Here is a 14981-nt window from a genome sequence, read left to right as displayed (position 1 = left end):
TGAGAAAGCTGTAAAATGATCTGAGTTACCTGACATTCCATTTTCTCATCCTCACTCAGAATAAAGATCTGTACTACTTTTCAGTAGTTCCAGAGTGGAAAAGTTCATTCTCATCAATTCATTTGTTTCTTTAGCATTTCCACACTTGCCCATGGTGCCACAGTAACTGCCTTTAGGAAATCCACAGTTTATAGCAGTAATGTTGGTGAGCCCAGGATATTAGGTAGGGCCCATCCTAGGCTGAAATCAGGGAAGGATTTGTGATGTCCAAGAGGCCTGTTGAAGGCTGATTCAGGTGTGAACAGAAGAAAGAGGAATGCCTGGTTAAAAGGTTGGCAGTTCGAACCCACCCAGAGGCACCTCAGAAGACAGGCTTGGCAGTTTGTTCCAAACAGTCACAGCCTGAAGAACTCCTTGGAGCAGTTCTGTTCGTCCACATAAGGTTGCCGTGAATTAGAATCAACTCAATGGCAACTGACAGCATAGGAAAGGGGGGTTGTTCATGGCAGTTTCATTCTCAGTGGAGTAGCTCAGTATCATCAGTCAGAGCAAGTCCAGGGGCTGACTGCAGAACAGACCTATCAATTGCTCATATGCCAGTTCAAGTTGAAACTGAAGAAATTTGGAACAAGCCCACAGGAGTCAAAGTACAACAGGTTTCAGGCATAGAACACTAGTGACTGAAGACCAGGTGTGGGGGAACATCATATATGATAAGAATAAAAGGTGATTTTAAAAGATAGGAAGGAAAAGAAAGGCAGACGAGATTCTGAAACTTGCTCTTCATTGTAGAGGAAGGGGCTGAGTAAGCTAAAGGCAGTGGACAAAGTGGAGTAAGGAGTTGAAGCGAAGGTTTCAGAGGACAGCTCATGAGGATGGAGGGTCATCACGAAATACGCCGGCCTTGCAGTTAGCAGCCCGGCACTTAACGCAGTACACCACCTGGGTTTCTGTTCCTCTCTTGGGCCCAGGCATATCTGACTTTTATCCCTGATTATTTTCAAATTTTCTTGAAATGAGACCAAAAGGACTTTGGAATTTTCACTGTTGAGTTTGTTTTGTATTTACAATAAAAAGCCACTGCTGCTGTTTATATTGTACTGGGAATTTTAGTGATAATGCTTCAAAGACACCTGATTCCGTTGAGTGGGTAGTTCCATTCAGCAGCAACACTGTGAACTGACCACAGAGCAAAAGCTTTTTTCTGGGTGGGTAAGACTTTTTATAAAGAAAGTTCCTCCACCTGTACATCACCATCCATTGTTTAATAAGAACTAGGGTGCATTCCCTTATAGCATGCAGCTTGTGCGTAATTTGTACAGATGTGTAATGACTACTTCTGAAATTTTCATTGATGTCATGTATTAAATTACTGTTAGCAAGTCAGTTCCCAACTCCTGGTCACCCACACATAATGGAGCTAAACACTGCCTGATCCTGTGTGCCACCTTTAGGATAGGTTGCAGATGGACCCATGTGATCCTTCCAGTGTTTTTCCTGCTGGAAGTGACATCTTTTCTGGCCCAGTGTCACTATGGTATGGACCTTGCCTCTAGATTTAACTGTCAAAGCACCTGACTTGCTACTATGTTAGTGTTTATATGCTTCGGGAGTGTGGTGGCTTCATACGATAAGCACTGGGCTGTGATTCGACTCTGCCAGCCACTCCATGAGAGGAAGAGAGACTTTTGTTCCCACAAAGATGCAAAGCATCATTCGGAAACCCTATACAGGGTCGCTGTGATTCAGAACCAACTCAGTGGCTCTTTAACAACAACAAGCGCAGTGTACCACACTGTGATTCTATTTGCTGCATGTTTATCTCCAATAACAAGTCTGGAAAGTGATCACAGGTAGTGTGACACCATCGCTCTGAAAGGTGGTGTCTTAGGCTGGGCTCTCGAGAAGAGTTAGATCAGTGACATGTATCGGATGTGCATTGGAGTCAGTTCTGACTTATAGCGACCCATTATAAGGCTTCGAGGACTGACTGGTGGCTTTAAGTCACCTACCTTGTGGGTAGCAGTCCAGTGCTTATCCCAGAGTGTCCTGTTATTTCAAGGAAATGAATGGCTCACACAGCTGTGGAGGCTGGCAAGTTCCAAATCCATGGGTCAGGTGTCTGGGTGTCAGGCTGGAGCCTTCTGACTTACTCGTGGTGGCAGGGATGGAGACACCAGCATCGGCAGGTCAGGCAGCCATCTGTTGGCTGATGAGGCTTTAGGAGCCGGAATAAATGTAGGGATACTGGAGAAACTTACTTTTGAGCTAAGCAAAAAGAACTTTTTTTTAAAAGTCAGCCATTAAAATGCAAAAATGTAACCCTAGCACCTTATGGTATAATTATAATATTTTGTTGTTAAGTGCTGTCAAGTCAGTTCCAACTCTTAGTGACACTGTAGAGGGTTTCTGAGGGAGAGGCTGATGGGTTTGAACTTCTGACCTTGTGGATGGAAATCCAGTGCTGACCCTACAGCACCACACCAGGAGTCCGATTAGCAGATGTAGTATATTGTATATGTATGTAGCAGATGTAGTTTATGCTCATAAAAAGTCAATCTTCTTCCAGGCACAGAACACACATGCCATGTAAAATGATGTGGTCTTGGAAAGTTTGTCCTGGTGTTCTTACGGTATTAGTGAATACTTTCTGGTTTTTATCTTTTGTTTTAAAAATCATATTTGCTGGAGTCCTGGTAGGGCACTGTGGATTAATGAGCTGGACTGCAAAGTCGATTTGAACCACAAGGTCAAGGGTTCAAGCTCACCAGCTGCTCCTTGGAAACCCTAGACAGGGTCGGTATGAGTCGGAACCAACTCGACAGCACTTAACATCATTCGCTTTGCCTACCTTGATCCAAAGAATGTTGTCATTAACAGAATGCTGGACGGAGGTGCAAGGAATGTTTATATGTATCTTCACAGCCTCAAATAAGAGAATACTTAATATGGCAAAATGCAACTGGAAAATCATTCTTGTTGGAGCTCAAGCACTTAGATGACTTCTGTAAGAAGGTGATGTTAGATTGTTGTGTGCGTCGATTCAGTTCCACCTCATAGTGACCCTGTATGGGGTTTCCAAGGTTAACTGGTGGGTTTGAACTGCCAACCTTGAAGTTAGCAGCCCAGTGCTTATCCTACAGTGCCACACAGGACTTTAAAACCTAGATCACATTTACTGTTCCAAATAGTTTAGTGGGTTTTCTAAATATGAAGACTTTGTAAATAAACCTCTAAAGTGTTTTATTTTCACTGGGATATTTTTATAGAAAAGCATATATTTTAAAGAAAAAGTGTTTACACATAACATGAAACCATACTAGGTTGTGTTGTTGTTGTTAGGTGCCGTTAAGTTGGCTCCAACTGATAGCAACCCTATGCCCAGCACAGCATCCTCACAATCATTGTTAAGCTTGAGCCCATTACTGCTGCCATTGTGTCAGTCCATCTTTTTTTGTTGTTTTTTTTAAGTTTTTATTGTGAATTGAGTGATAGTTTACATGGGAAAGCATCAGCTTTATACTCCTTGTTTCATTGCAATCATTACAATCCCCTCCATGCATTTAACAGCATTTGCTTCTATTTCCTCTGGTTGCTTTTTTTTTTGGATGTACACCAAAGCACTCAGGAATATGCAACTATTCAAACAACCAAAGGGTATATATACCCCACAAACCTGTCCCCCCTAGCCACCAGCACACAGGCCCTCTCCTTCTCTGACTCCAGAGTCCTCAGCGGCTCCATCTCTCTACGTCATCATCTCTGCCTCCATCTCCAGCATCACTGCTTCTCTGGATAGGGTCCAGAACTCCACTCTTCTCTCTTGATGGTCCCAGGGTTCTCTGCTCCTGGACAGCAAGATCAACCACTCCACTCCTTTTGTTACTAAATGTCTGCTTTTACATTTGCAACACTCACAATCAGTCCTGATAGTAATTATTCACTGTTACACCACAAGAGTCTTATCCCCATCTTCTTTCACCAGCCCCCTCCAGAGAGGTTAGAAACCACTTTGGAGATTCTACCTTCCCCTGCACCCTCTGAAACTAGGCTCCCTCTTTAAAGTTTGTAAACCAATCATTTCTTGCCTTTGTAGCCCCCTAATTTGGAGTAGCCAATGTCTAAGTTGTCCATCCCTATCAACCCTGTGTACCGAGGGGGGTGGGAATGATCCTCGCTGTAAAGATTCGTTCCGTCTTTTAAGCTACTACATCCATAAGTATAGGTCAAGTTTATCAAATTGTAGTGGATTACTATTTTTCCTCTTCTTTCTTTCTCTAGTAGAGTTCTGATCATCCAGCCACTGAAGCAGGTCAAGTGGGTACTATCTACAAGTTATGGGTGTTCTTGTGCATCGTCCCTCACTTCATATCAGCTGGGTGCTTCACAATCCGCTCTAGCCCTCTGTGGCCATGTCCCTGTCCCTGGGCCCAGGAGTCCCCAGATTTTGCCATACTGCTGGCCAACCAGGTCTCAGCCCAGGTTAACAGGGGTCTGTTGAACGTGGTCAGACTTAGCTGACAGCATCATGGCTGTTTCTCCCCCACATCCCCTTATCAGTGACCAACGTGGTCACCAGCAGGACCATATGCTTACTCGTGTATTCCCCTTGAGTGTGAGTCTTGGAAGGGGGCTTGCTCTGAGGGGACCCGACTGCTTGCCTTGATGGCTCCTGGATGAACAACTCGCTTGTTCTTGTGGTGGTCAGTCACAGACTGTAGGTATTGTTTTGACCAGTCCATCTTGTTGGGGATGGTCTTCTTTTTCACTGATTATAAGTCTTAGAATTTGTCTTTAAAATAAAAGTAGTGTTAGCCTTCTCAATTTTCATAGATATAACAACCTTGTAGTTTTCTTCCCAAAAGTTAACAAGCATCAGTTTCTAACTCTTTATGTTCTTAATGATGTCTTCATTTTTTTTTTTTAAATCCATTAGTGCAACAGTTGCCTGTTTTTCAAAAAAAATTAGTTCTTCAGGTTTCTGTTGTCTATTTAGATTTCAAAGTCTTTCCAAACACAAGAGAAAAACAGAGACAAACCACTACAACAGAAGAATGGAAATGGTGTGTGTGTGTGTTGGGGAGGGGTGGGGAAGGGGTTTGCTCAGATGTTTCAGTGGAGCCTTGTGGTTCAGGAATTCCCTAATGTTGCCTTGGGTTGGTACCGTTCTTCCAGAGCAGGTTGCAATTGCTCCGCTGATGAGAAAGATAATGTTCGTTTGGCTGTGTCTTGAAGAAAGTTGTTTGACATAAATGTATTGAAACATTTAATTTTGAGTAAATTATAACTACATTGTGTATCTTTTACTTCACAAAATTGACTGAAGAATGCTTAAAGGAGCTTTTGCATAGGTAAAATTTTATTTCATATTGGGGGAAACTGATTTATATTGAATGGGGAACGTGCCTAGTTGTTAGAACTTGAGTAGAATTTTAAAGGACCATTATTTAATTGGCTGTGCAAATCTCAATCCTGTATGTTCTGGAATCTACTGGAGGCAGAGGATTAAGTTCTAGGTTTATCCGCCTGGAATACCATCGTGTGTGCTGATTGTATGGTCCAAGAAAAGTACAATTGGAGTACAAAAAGAAAGTCGATCTTGTTGAAATAAAGACAGGACTCCTAAATGTTTGGGCTTTGACACTTCAGCCACATACCAATTTCTAAACTTCTAGAATAAAGTGAGGTTGACGAGGTTGGAGTTATAGGTACCATACAGGGACAGATACTAAATATTTCAGTGCTTCTCAGTCCTCTGTCTCTGTGGCGGCTACTGAGCTCTGCTGTTGTGGCGCCAAAGCAGCCAGAGACATTACTCAGGGGCTTCAGAAAGTTCACAGAAAAACGGAATTCAAAGATAATGGAAATTTTCCACAGCTTTCTGAAGGCCTCTCAGATGTGAGTGAATACATGTGGCTCTCTTCCATTTGTCTTTATTCATGAGAGGAGGAGTTGATCAGATGTAGCTGATTGGACCGTAGTTTGCCAACCCTTGATAAAGTAGGTATTCAATACAGTTAGTGACTGCTGTCTTGTTAATTAACATGTACTTGTGAAATAAACATCACAGTCACATGTGGGTAGTTAGTAAGTCCATGATCTCCTACTCACTGACCATAATAGACTCAGACATTTCTGTCAGTGGTGGTTGGTGGTGGTTATGTGCCGTGGAGTCTGTTCCGGCTCATAGCCATACAGGGTTTCCGAGGCTGTAAATCTTTATGGGAGCAGAAAGCCTCATCTTTCTCCTGCAGAACAGCTGGTAGTTTCAAACTGCTGACCTTGCAGCTCACAGCCCAATTTGTAACCACTACGCTACCAGGTAGAACTTCTAATTCAGTAATAATATTCTTTGGGGGGTAGAGTTAGGGGCAAAGGGCATCAGAAAATAATGTAAAATGACTTTCATTAGCTTTAGCATGAATCCAAAGAGAACAGTGGTATGTGAGCTTAGTTTGGTATTACTGATTCTTAAAAGTTCATTTAATCTTTTTTTCCATGACTCCAGAAAACCAACCTCGTTTAAAAAATATTTAATAAACCACAATTCGTTGATGGCTTTCCAAACATGGACAGGGGTGTCTCAAAGGACACACGATGATCATGTGAGCTTAGTAGGAAAACGTTTTAAGAAAACTGAAAACTTCATTGGTGAGAAGAAGGTCAGGAAAGCTGTGCCGGAATTTCTTTTCATCATGAGGCCGCACCTGCTCAGTCTTCAAGGATGCCCAGCAAGAGCTGTCTTAGGAGGTTTTCATTGTAGACCCTTACCCCATCCGCCCCACAGCCCTGGTCTTGCTCCTTCAGACTTCTTTTAGTTCCCCAAACTCAAAGAACATTTAAAAGAAATATGACTTGAGTCCCTCACTGTCAAAACTGCCATGAAAGCGTCAATAGAAGAGCATGAAATTCTTCCTGGAAGGCTGGCAGTTAGGTGCTTTTTAGTGAGTTTCGACTCCTAACTACAGAAGGCAGTTTTCCCTAGTCCTGCGCCTTCCTCACGATTGTTGTGATAAATATTTGAGCCCATTTTTGCAGCCACTGTGTCAGTCCTTCTCATTGGGGGAAGGAGAACAGAAAGTCTTTGTGTTGCTAACCCTCTGCTAAACATGACGTGTGTCCTACTCTTATGATTGAGTTCTCCAGACAAACTTGTCAAAGCATGTGAGATGATGCCTCACCATCCTCATGTCTAGAGAGCATTTTGGCTGTACTTCTCTCAAGACAGGTTTGTTCTTCTGGCAGCCCATGATTACTGTAAATACCCGGCACCATAATTCAGCTGCATCCCCTGCTGTCCTCCATATTCTGTCAGGCTTTCACATGCATATGAGGCTTGGGTCAGGTGCAAGTTAGCCCTCAAACTGACATCTTTGCTCTTTAATACAATCAAGAGATTTTTTGCAGTTTTCCCAATGCAAAAGCCATTTGATTTCCTGACTACTGCTTCCAGGAATGTCAATTGTAGATCCAGTGAAGTCCTTGACAACTTCAATTTTTGGTCATATTGTGAGGATTTTGTTTTCTTTTTCATTGAGTTGTAATGCATACCGAAAAACAGCACTCTTTGATCTTCATCAGCAAGTATCGCAAGTCCTCTTCCCTTCCAGCAGCATGGTTGTGTCATCTGCATATTGCAGGTTGTCAGTGCGCCTCCCTTCAGTCCTGATGCTGTATCCTTCATATAATCCAGCATCTCGGATTATCTGTTCAGCATACAGATAAAATAAGTATGATGAAGTGATACAACCCTGATGCACACTTTTTGTAAAGATTTTAAACCAAGCAGTGTCTCCTTGTTCTGCCATTTGATCTGTGGACAGGTTCCTTGTAAGCACAATTGCATAGTCTAGAATTCTTATCCTTTGCAGTGTTACCCATAGTTTGCTGTGATCCACACAGTTGAATGGTTTTGCATACTCAGTAAACACAAGTAAACATCTTTCTGATGTTCTCTGCTTCCGGCCAAGATTCATCTGACATCAGCAATTGATAACCTCTCATTTCACATCCTCTTCCCTAAATCAAGCTCAAATTTCTGGCAGTTCGCTGTCAATATACTGCTGCAACTGTTTTTGAATTCATTTTACTTACATGTTACACTGGACTCCTGGCATGGCACTGTAGGATCAGCACTGGACTATAAACCACAAGGTCAGCAGTGCAAATCCACCAGCTGCTCCTCAGAAACCCTATACAGGGTTGCTGTGAGTCAGAACCTACTCAGTGGATCTTATTATGTAATTATCAGTGATAATGTTTGCTAACTTCTGCATTCTGTTAGATCACCTGTCTTTGGAATGGGCACAAATATGAATCTCTTCCTGTCAGATGGCCAAGTAGCTCTCTCCCAAATTTCATGGTATAGATGAGTGAGTGCTTTTAGCATCCCATCAGTTAATTGAAACATTTCAGTATGTATTCCATTAATTCCTGGAACCTTGTTTTTTGAGTGTAATTTGGACTTCTGCCTTCTGTTTTATCTGCCCTGTAAGCCTGGTCTTTTTTATGATTTTGAATATTGTTTCACTTTTCTCCCAATCTGTTCAGGACCTTCTACTGTGTGATCTCTTTTAGAGCAGGACACCATCTAGTTCTTCTGGTCTCAGAGTCATAGAACTGATGTTCCTGTGGCCTGCTAGTCCACTGGACTCATTGTTTTCTAGCATCTTCAATTTTCTTCACTCTTCTTTCCTCCAGACTGACCCATAGTTAGTTGCACCTTGGATGCCTCTCATGAGCTTTGAAGAATCTAGTTGCTACTCACTGAAGTAGCATGTAAAAACATTGTCTTTCTGGACTATTGTTCTATAGCATTACTTTTTAACTTACCCTCGTGTGTATGTGTATGAGTTTGTATAATGTTCTTTTTTTTGTTATTTATATTAAATTATATGCATAGAAAATGAATCAAGGATTTTTAAAATGTATATGTTAATGAAAAACATATTTATAACTACTCTTAAATTTGTAGTGACTAAAATACATGCCTTTAATATGAATTTTTTAAAGTTCAATTATTAGTTTACAGTCTTTTGGGATAGCATTGTTATGTTCTATTCTCCATATTCAGCTATATGAAGTTTTTTGCGTATGTAGCAATAAATTTTGAACTCATGTACATTTGTAAGTTAACCTTTTGGCTATATATATGTTTTTAATATCACCCACCCTCCCTCCCACCACATTCTCTAGTCCGCATCTGGTTCCCATCCTGCACGGCAGTGACCACACAACTCATTCATCATCCTCACAGTTAGGGAGTTGATCAGGGAACTTACAGTGTACAGTTTCAGGATCAGGAATGTTCAGGGCACAGTTCTTCCAGTCAGGACAGACTCTCTCACTGGCTCCGGGGCCCTTGGCCTAGCCTCTGCCCTTCTCCAGCAGTGTTACAGTGGGCACACCACCACTCCATAACCTTCATCCTAAAGGCACTCGGCTCTAGCGCTGTGGGTAAGCAAACTTAGTCCCCCCATTTAAGTGCCTGGAGGCACCCCATTCTGCAAGCAAGCCCAAAGTCACTCCACTTTCCTTGCTCCGTGGGTTGGGAAGCCCATCGCTCTTGGTTCTGCTGAGGCTGCTCATCTGCCCCTCCCCCATTGTCACAGCTTGCTGTCCCTGGTCTAGGAGTTCGGTGCACAGGGATCTTGGGGACCAGAGATGCACTCCACTCCTGGCTTTTTGTTGTTGGTAGTGAGGTCCCCCACTCCTCTTCTAAGCTGGCTTATTTTATTGACATTTAGAGTTCCAAGGTTTTATAACCACCTTGAGCTCTTAACCACTCCCAGCTGAATCCTACAATCCTATCAACATTTTCTTCCCCTTTCTCTTACTCAGACCCATCAGGGCCAAAAACGTTGTTTGGTGGGAGTTACAAAGATGATGGGTACAAGAGCCAGATGGTGTCACTCACTGCTGCACTAATTCACCCTTGACCTACTTTCATTTCATTCGACAGTGAGATTTTTAAAATAAGACATTGGAATGTGGACTGTTTTGTACAGATTTGGGGGGATTTGATTATCAACTCTGACACTTGTGAGCTGTGGTCCCATCTCTTAAAAATAATGAACTATGCTTTTCATTAGTTTTAATCACTCTGAGAAAAAGTCAAATCCTTAAATTGGTCCTTATTTTAATTATGATCAAGTTGCATGACATCAAGCTAGATTTTCCTATGCTATGGATTCTAGAACTGCAGGACATCTATTTAGTCATCTTGTGTACAACTCAGTAAGAAATGTTGGACAGAGCAAAAATAGATACAGTAGAAGAACACTGTTGCTGTTAAGTGCTGTTGAGTAAGTTCTGACTCATAGTGACCCTGTGCAGAGCTTCTTAGCTTGTGGGAACAGGAACAGAAAGCCTCAGTTTTCTCCCAGGGGGCAAGCTGGTGGACTTGAACCACTAATCTTGTGGTTAGCAGTCCAGTGCTTATCTGACAGAGCCACAGCACACCCAAGAACAATTTTAGGTGGCAAAATTTTAAATGGGTTGGTGCTGTGGGTTTATGCGCTGAACCGCAAGGTCAGCTGTTCAAGCTCACCAGCCATTCCTTGGAAACCCTACACAGGGTTGCTATGAGTCAGAACCGACTCGATAGCATTTAACAACAACAATAGATTAGGGTAGATTTGGAAGAAATTTCATGTGCTTCTAAATTAGCCCAGTGAAGTGTTGGAATAGACTATACAAATTGATTGCTATTGTTTATCAGAAAGAAGTGTGGCTTAGGGTATGAGGACAGTAGATATTGAAAGTTTATCTGGATGAGACAGAACATTATTATCAATTAAGACCCTGGCCTATTGGCAATATGTACACTTTAAAACACTTTATCCAGATAATTATAATCATACTCGACCATTTCAAAAATCACAGTTTCTGCGTATTTTTCACCCAGCTTTCCCTTGTGTTATCATCTTAGATGACCAGAGACCATTTGTCAACAGCAGAAAAGTAGTCTTGGTTTGGTGTCATTAACTAAAACACGGAACTTATCTCAATCTCACCAGTTTTCTTCCCTGTCATTCTTTTATTCCCCACCCTGTTCCTGGGTCCGAGCCACATTGCATTTAGTTGCCTTGCCGTTCTCCTACAATGGGTCCCTTAATGGTCTTGTCTTCCACGATCTGGATACTTTTAAGGAGTACCCCTCAATTATTTTTTTGAATGTTTCTCAGTGTGTGTGTGTTCTCAGATTAGATGGAAGTTATGAATGAGAAGAATAACACAGGGGGTTGCTTTTCCTGGGGCTTTGTATCGGGGGTGCATGTTTACCAGTATGTCTTAACAGTGTGTGAACCTTCATCACTTGGCAAAGGGGGGTCTGTCTGCCATAAACTTAGCTATTTTCCCCTTTGTAGTTTCCCTTCTGTAATTACTAAATATTTTGGAGGAAATGTTTCAAGACTATGCAGACATCCCATTTCTGTATTGTTGAACCTTGCCTGTGTTGTTATAATGTTGACTGTCTTTGTCCCTCATTCCTTCTACATTTATTTATTGGGATTTATCTGTCAAGAAAAATATAGTTTATTTATATCTGCATGGGCCTCAGGGGTGTTTATTTTATTCTTTGAGTTATATAAAGGGGCTTCAAAAAGTTCATGGAAAAATTTCATTATCTTTTAATCCCATTTTTCCATGAATTTATTGACACCACCTTATAATCCAATACTGTCATTGTTACTTACACCTCAGACTCTTACCACTGGCCATGGTGAGTGAGAACCCTTTGAGGTTGACTCCCGTGGTCTTTTGGAATACAGTCTGTTTTCCCTTTTTTTCAGCAGTTCCTGTCTTTATGACACTACCAAAGGCTCCAGCTCTGGAATTACCTGTTTCACCAAGGAGCCCTGATTCTCTTGATTAGGAAACCATGAACTTGGCACTAGTGTTGTCATGGTCACAATCTGTCACTGTTCCTAGGAGCGGTGAGTGGGTAGAACTAGGGGAGTATATGTATGTATACTGACTCATATATGTGTACCTACTGACTCACACATCTCTAGTTATTTGTATGGAGCTCTGGTAGTGTATTGGTTACGAATCGGGCTGCTAACCTCAGGGTCAGCAGTTCTAAACTACCAGCAGTTCTGCAGGAGAAAGATGAGGCTTTTTGCTCTCATAAAGATTTACAGCCTCAGAAACCCTGTACAGGGTCGCTATAAGTCAGAACTGACTCCACAGCACATAACAACACCACAGCACATAACAACAACAACAACATGGAGTCCTGGTTTGGTGCTATAGGATAAGCACTGACCTGTGAACCTCAAGGTAAGTGGCTCAAACCTACCAGCTGCTCCTCCGAAACCCTATATAGGGTCTCTCTGAATCAGTACCGACTCGTCAACACTTAGCAACAGTATTTGTCTATATATATTGTATTTATGTATGCTTGTATATATAAATAAAGAGTTCATAAATCCAGTCCAAGGAGTCCTGGTGTGGCGCTGTTGGGTTAATGCACTGGACTGCAAAATCAGTTTGAACTTCAAGGTTGTCGGTTCAAGCTCACCAGCTGCTCCTCGGAAACCCCATACAGGGTTGCTATGGGTCGGAACCAAGTCAATGGCACTTCACAACAACAACGACGACCTTCTATTTGGGGTCCTGATGTGGTGTTGTAGGAGAAGCTCTGTATTGCTAACCACAAGTTTGATGGTTCAAACCCACCAGCTGCTCCTTGGAAACACTATACAGGGTCACTGAGTCTGTTCCACAGCAGTCAACTGTGGGAACAGACCATCAGTGGTTCATAGGTGAGTGCCACTTGAAGCTAAAGAAAATTGAAGCAAGCCCACAGGATCTGAAGTACAAATTTGAGTATATCCCACTTGAACTTAGAGACCACCTTGAGTTGCCGCTGTAGGGTAAAGTACTGGACTGAAAAGTAGGTTTGAACCACAAGGTTGGTGGTTCAAACTCACCAGCAAGTACTCAGAATACCTATACAGGTTTGCTATGAGTTAGAACCAACTCTACGGCACTTAACAACAGCTTGATAAAATTGTTGAACAATGCAGGAAGCATCAAAAGAAGACAGAATGAATACAGAATCAATGGTACTGAAAGAATTGACCAGTGTTCAGTAATTACAAGTAGTAGCAAATCATCAATCAATGGTGTTGAAAGAATTCCAAGCTGCCCTAAAGCATTGGTAGAAAACAAGGTTCTAGGAATTGACAATACCAATTGAGATGTTTCAACAAATGGTTGCAATGCTGGAATCTCTCACATGACTATGCCAACAAATTTGTAAGACAGATACCTACCCATGCCCATTCCAAAGAAAGGAGATCCAACAGAATGCGGAAATTCTTAAACAGTATCATTAATACCACACAAGTAACATTTTGCTTAAAATTCACAAAACCAGTGGTAGCAACACATCATTAGGAAATGGTCAGAAATTCAGGGTGGAGTCAGAAGAGGCTGTGAAAGAAGGGGTATCACTGTCGATGTCAGGTGGATCTTGGCTAAAAGCAGAAAATACTAGAATGATGTTCACCTGTGTTTAATGTGCAAAGACTTTCAGCTGGTGTGGATCATAACAAATTATGGATAATGATGTGAAGAATGAGAATGCCACAACACTTAATTGTGCTTATAAAGAACCTATACATAGGCCAAGAATCCTTTCACCATGCATATTCAATCTGAATGCTGAGCAAATAATCCAAGAAGCTGAACTCTATGGAGAAGAATGGAACATTAAGATTGGAGGAAGGTTCATTAACAACCTTTGATATGCAGTTGATACAACCTTGTATGCTGAAAGTGAAGAAGACTTGAAGCATTTCCCGGTGAAGATCAAAGCCTCAGAAAGAAAAACACCACAGCATGAAACAAACATTCTCAAAACTGGACCAATAAGCAATATCATGATAAACGGGGAAGTTTGATGTTGTCAAGGACTTCGTTTTACTTGGACCCACAGTCAGTACTTCTAACAGTCAGGAAATCAAATGATGTATGATTACATTTGGCAAATCTGCTGCAGAAGACCTCTTTAAAGCATCAAAAAGCAAAACGTGACTCTGAAGAGTGAGGTGCTCCTGACCCAAGTATTGTCATTTGGCTCTTATACATGTAAAAGCTGGAAACCCAATAAGGAAGACCAAGGAACTGATGTCTCTGAATTATGGGGTTGGTGGACAATATTAAATATACCATGGACTGCCAGGAGAATGAGTAAATCTGTATTAGAAGAAATACAACCAGAATGCAAAGGAACCAGTCTCTAAAGAAGAACATCCTGCTTAGAAAAGTAGAGGGTCAGTGAGAAAGAGGAAGGCCCTCATGAGATGGATGGATGGATGGCCACAGCAGTTCAAACACAGCACCAGTTTTTTGTTTTTGTTTTTCAGTTCTGAGGATGCTATCCGACTGGTGGCTTTGTTGTTACTGTTTGATGCTTTCAGGTTGCCTCCGACTCATAGTAACTCATGTACAACAGAATGAACCACTGCCCAGCCCTGCGCCATCCTCACAATTGGTATCCTGTGTTGTTGCATTGTGTCGGTCTATCTTTTAGGGGGCTTCCCTCTTTTTAGATGACCCACTACTGTACCAAGCATGACGTCTTTCTCTAGAGACTGATCCCTCCTGACTGTATGTCCAAAATATAAGACAAAGTCTCACAGTCCTTCTAAGGTGTATTCTATTTGTCCAGCTTTCAGATGCTTACAATACTATTAGAAATACCATGGCTTGGGTCGGACTCACCATAATTTTCAGAGTGATGTCTTTGTTCTTTAACACATTAAAGAGGTCTTCTAGCAGATTTGCCAAATGTAATACACCATTTGACTTTTGACTGCTGCTTCCATGAGCATCAATTATGGGTCCAAATGAAATGAAATTCTCGACAACTTGAAGTTATGAAGACACTAGCATACTTCAGGAATATCCCGAATGTGCTATTTGTCTTGTAGTATCCTGTGCCTATTTCACTCCTCTTTAAGGTCCTT

General features: G+C 41.8%; 1 protein-coding gene across 1 annotated transcript in view; it reads left to right on the top strand.

Moving 5' to 3' along the window:
• Positions 1-14981, top strand: part of HIVEP1 (human immunodeficiency virus type I enhancer binding protein 1) — a 172033-nt gene that overhangs the window by 152958 nt on the left and 4094 nt on the right. The gene's annotated exons all lie outside the window — the stretch shown is intronic.

The sequence above is a fragment of the Chrysochloris asiatica genome, unplaced genomic scaffold (genome assembly GCF_000296735.1).
Source record: "Chrysochloris asiatica unplaced genomic scaffold, ChrAsi1.0 scaffold00060, whole genome shotgun sequence".
Taxonomy (NCBI): Eukaryota; Metazoa; Chordata; class Mammalia; order Afrosoricida; family Chrysochloridae; genus Chrysochloris; species Chrysochloris asiatica.
Note: the sequence above shows the minus strand (reverse complement) of the source record. Positions and strands in the feature narration are given on the sequence as shown.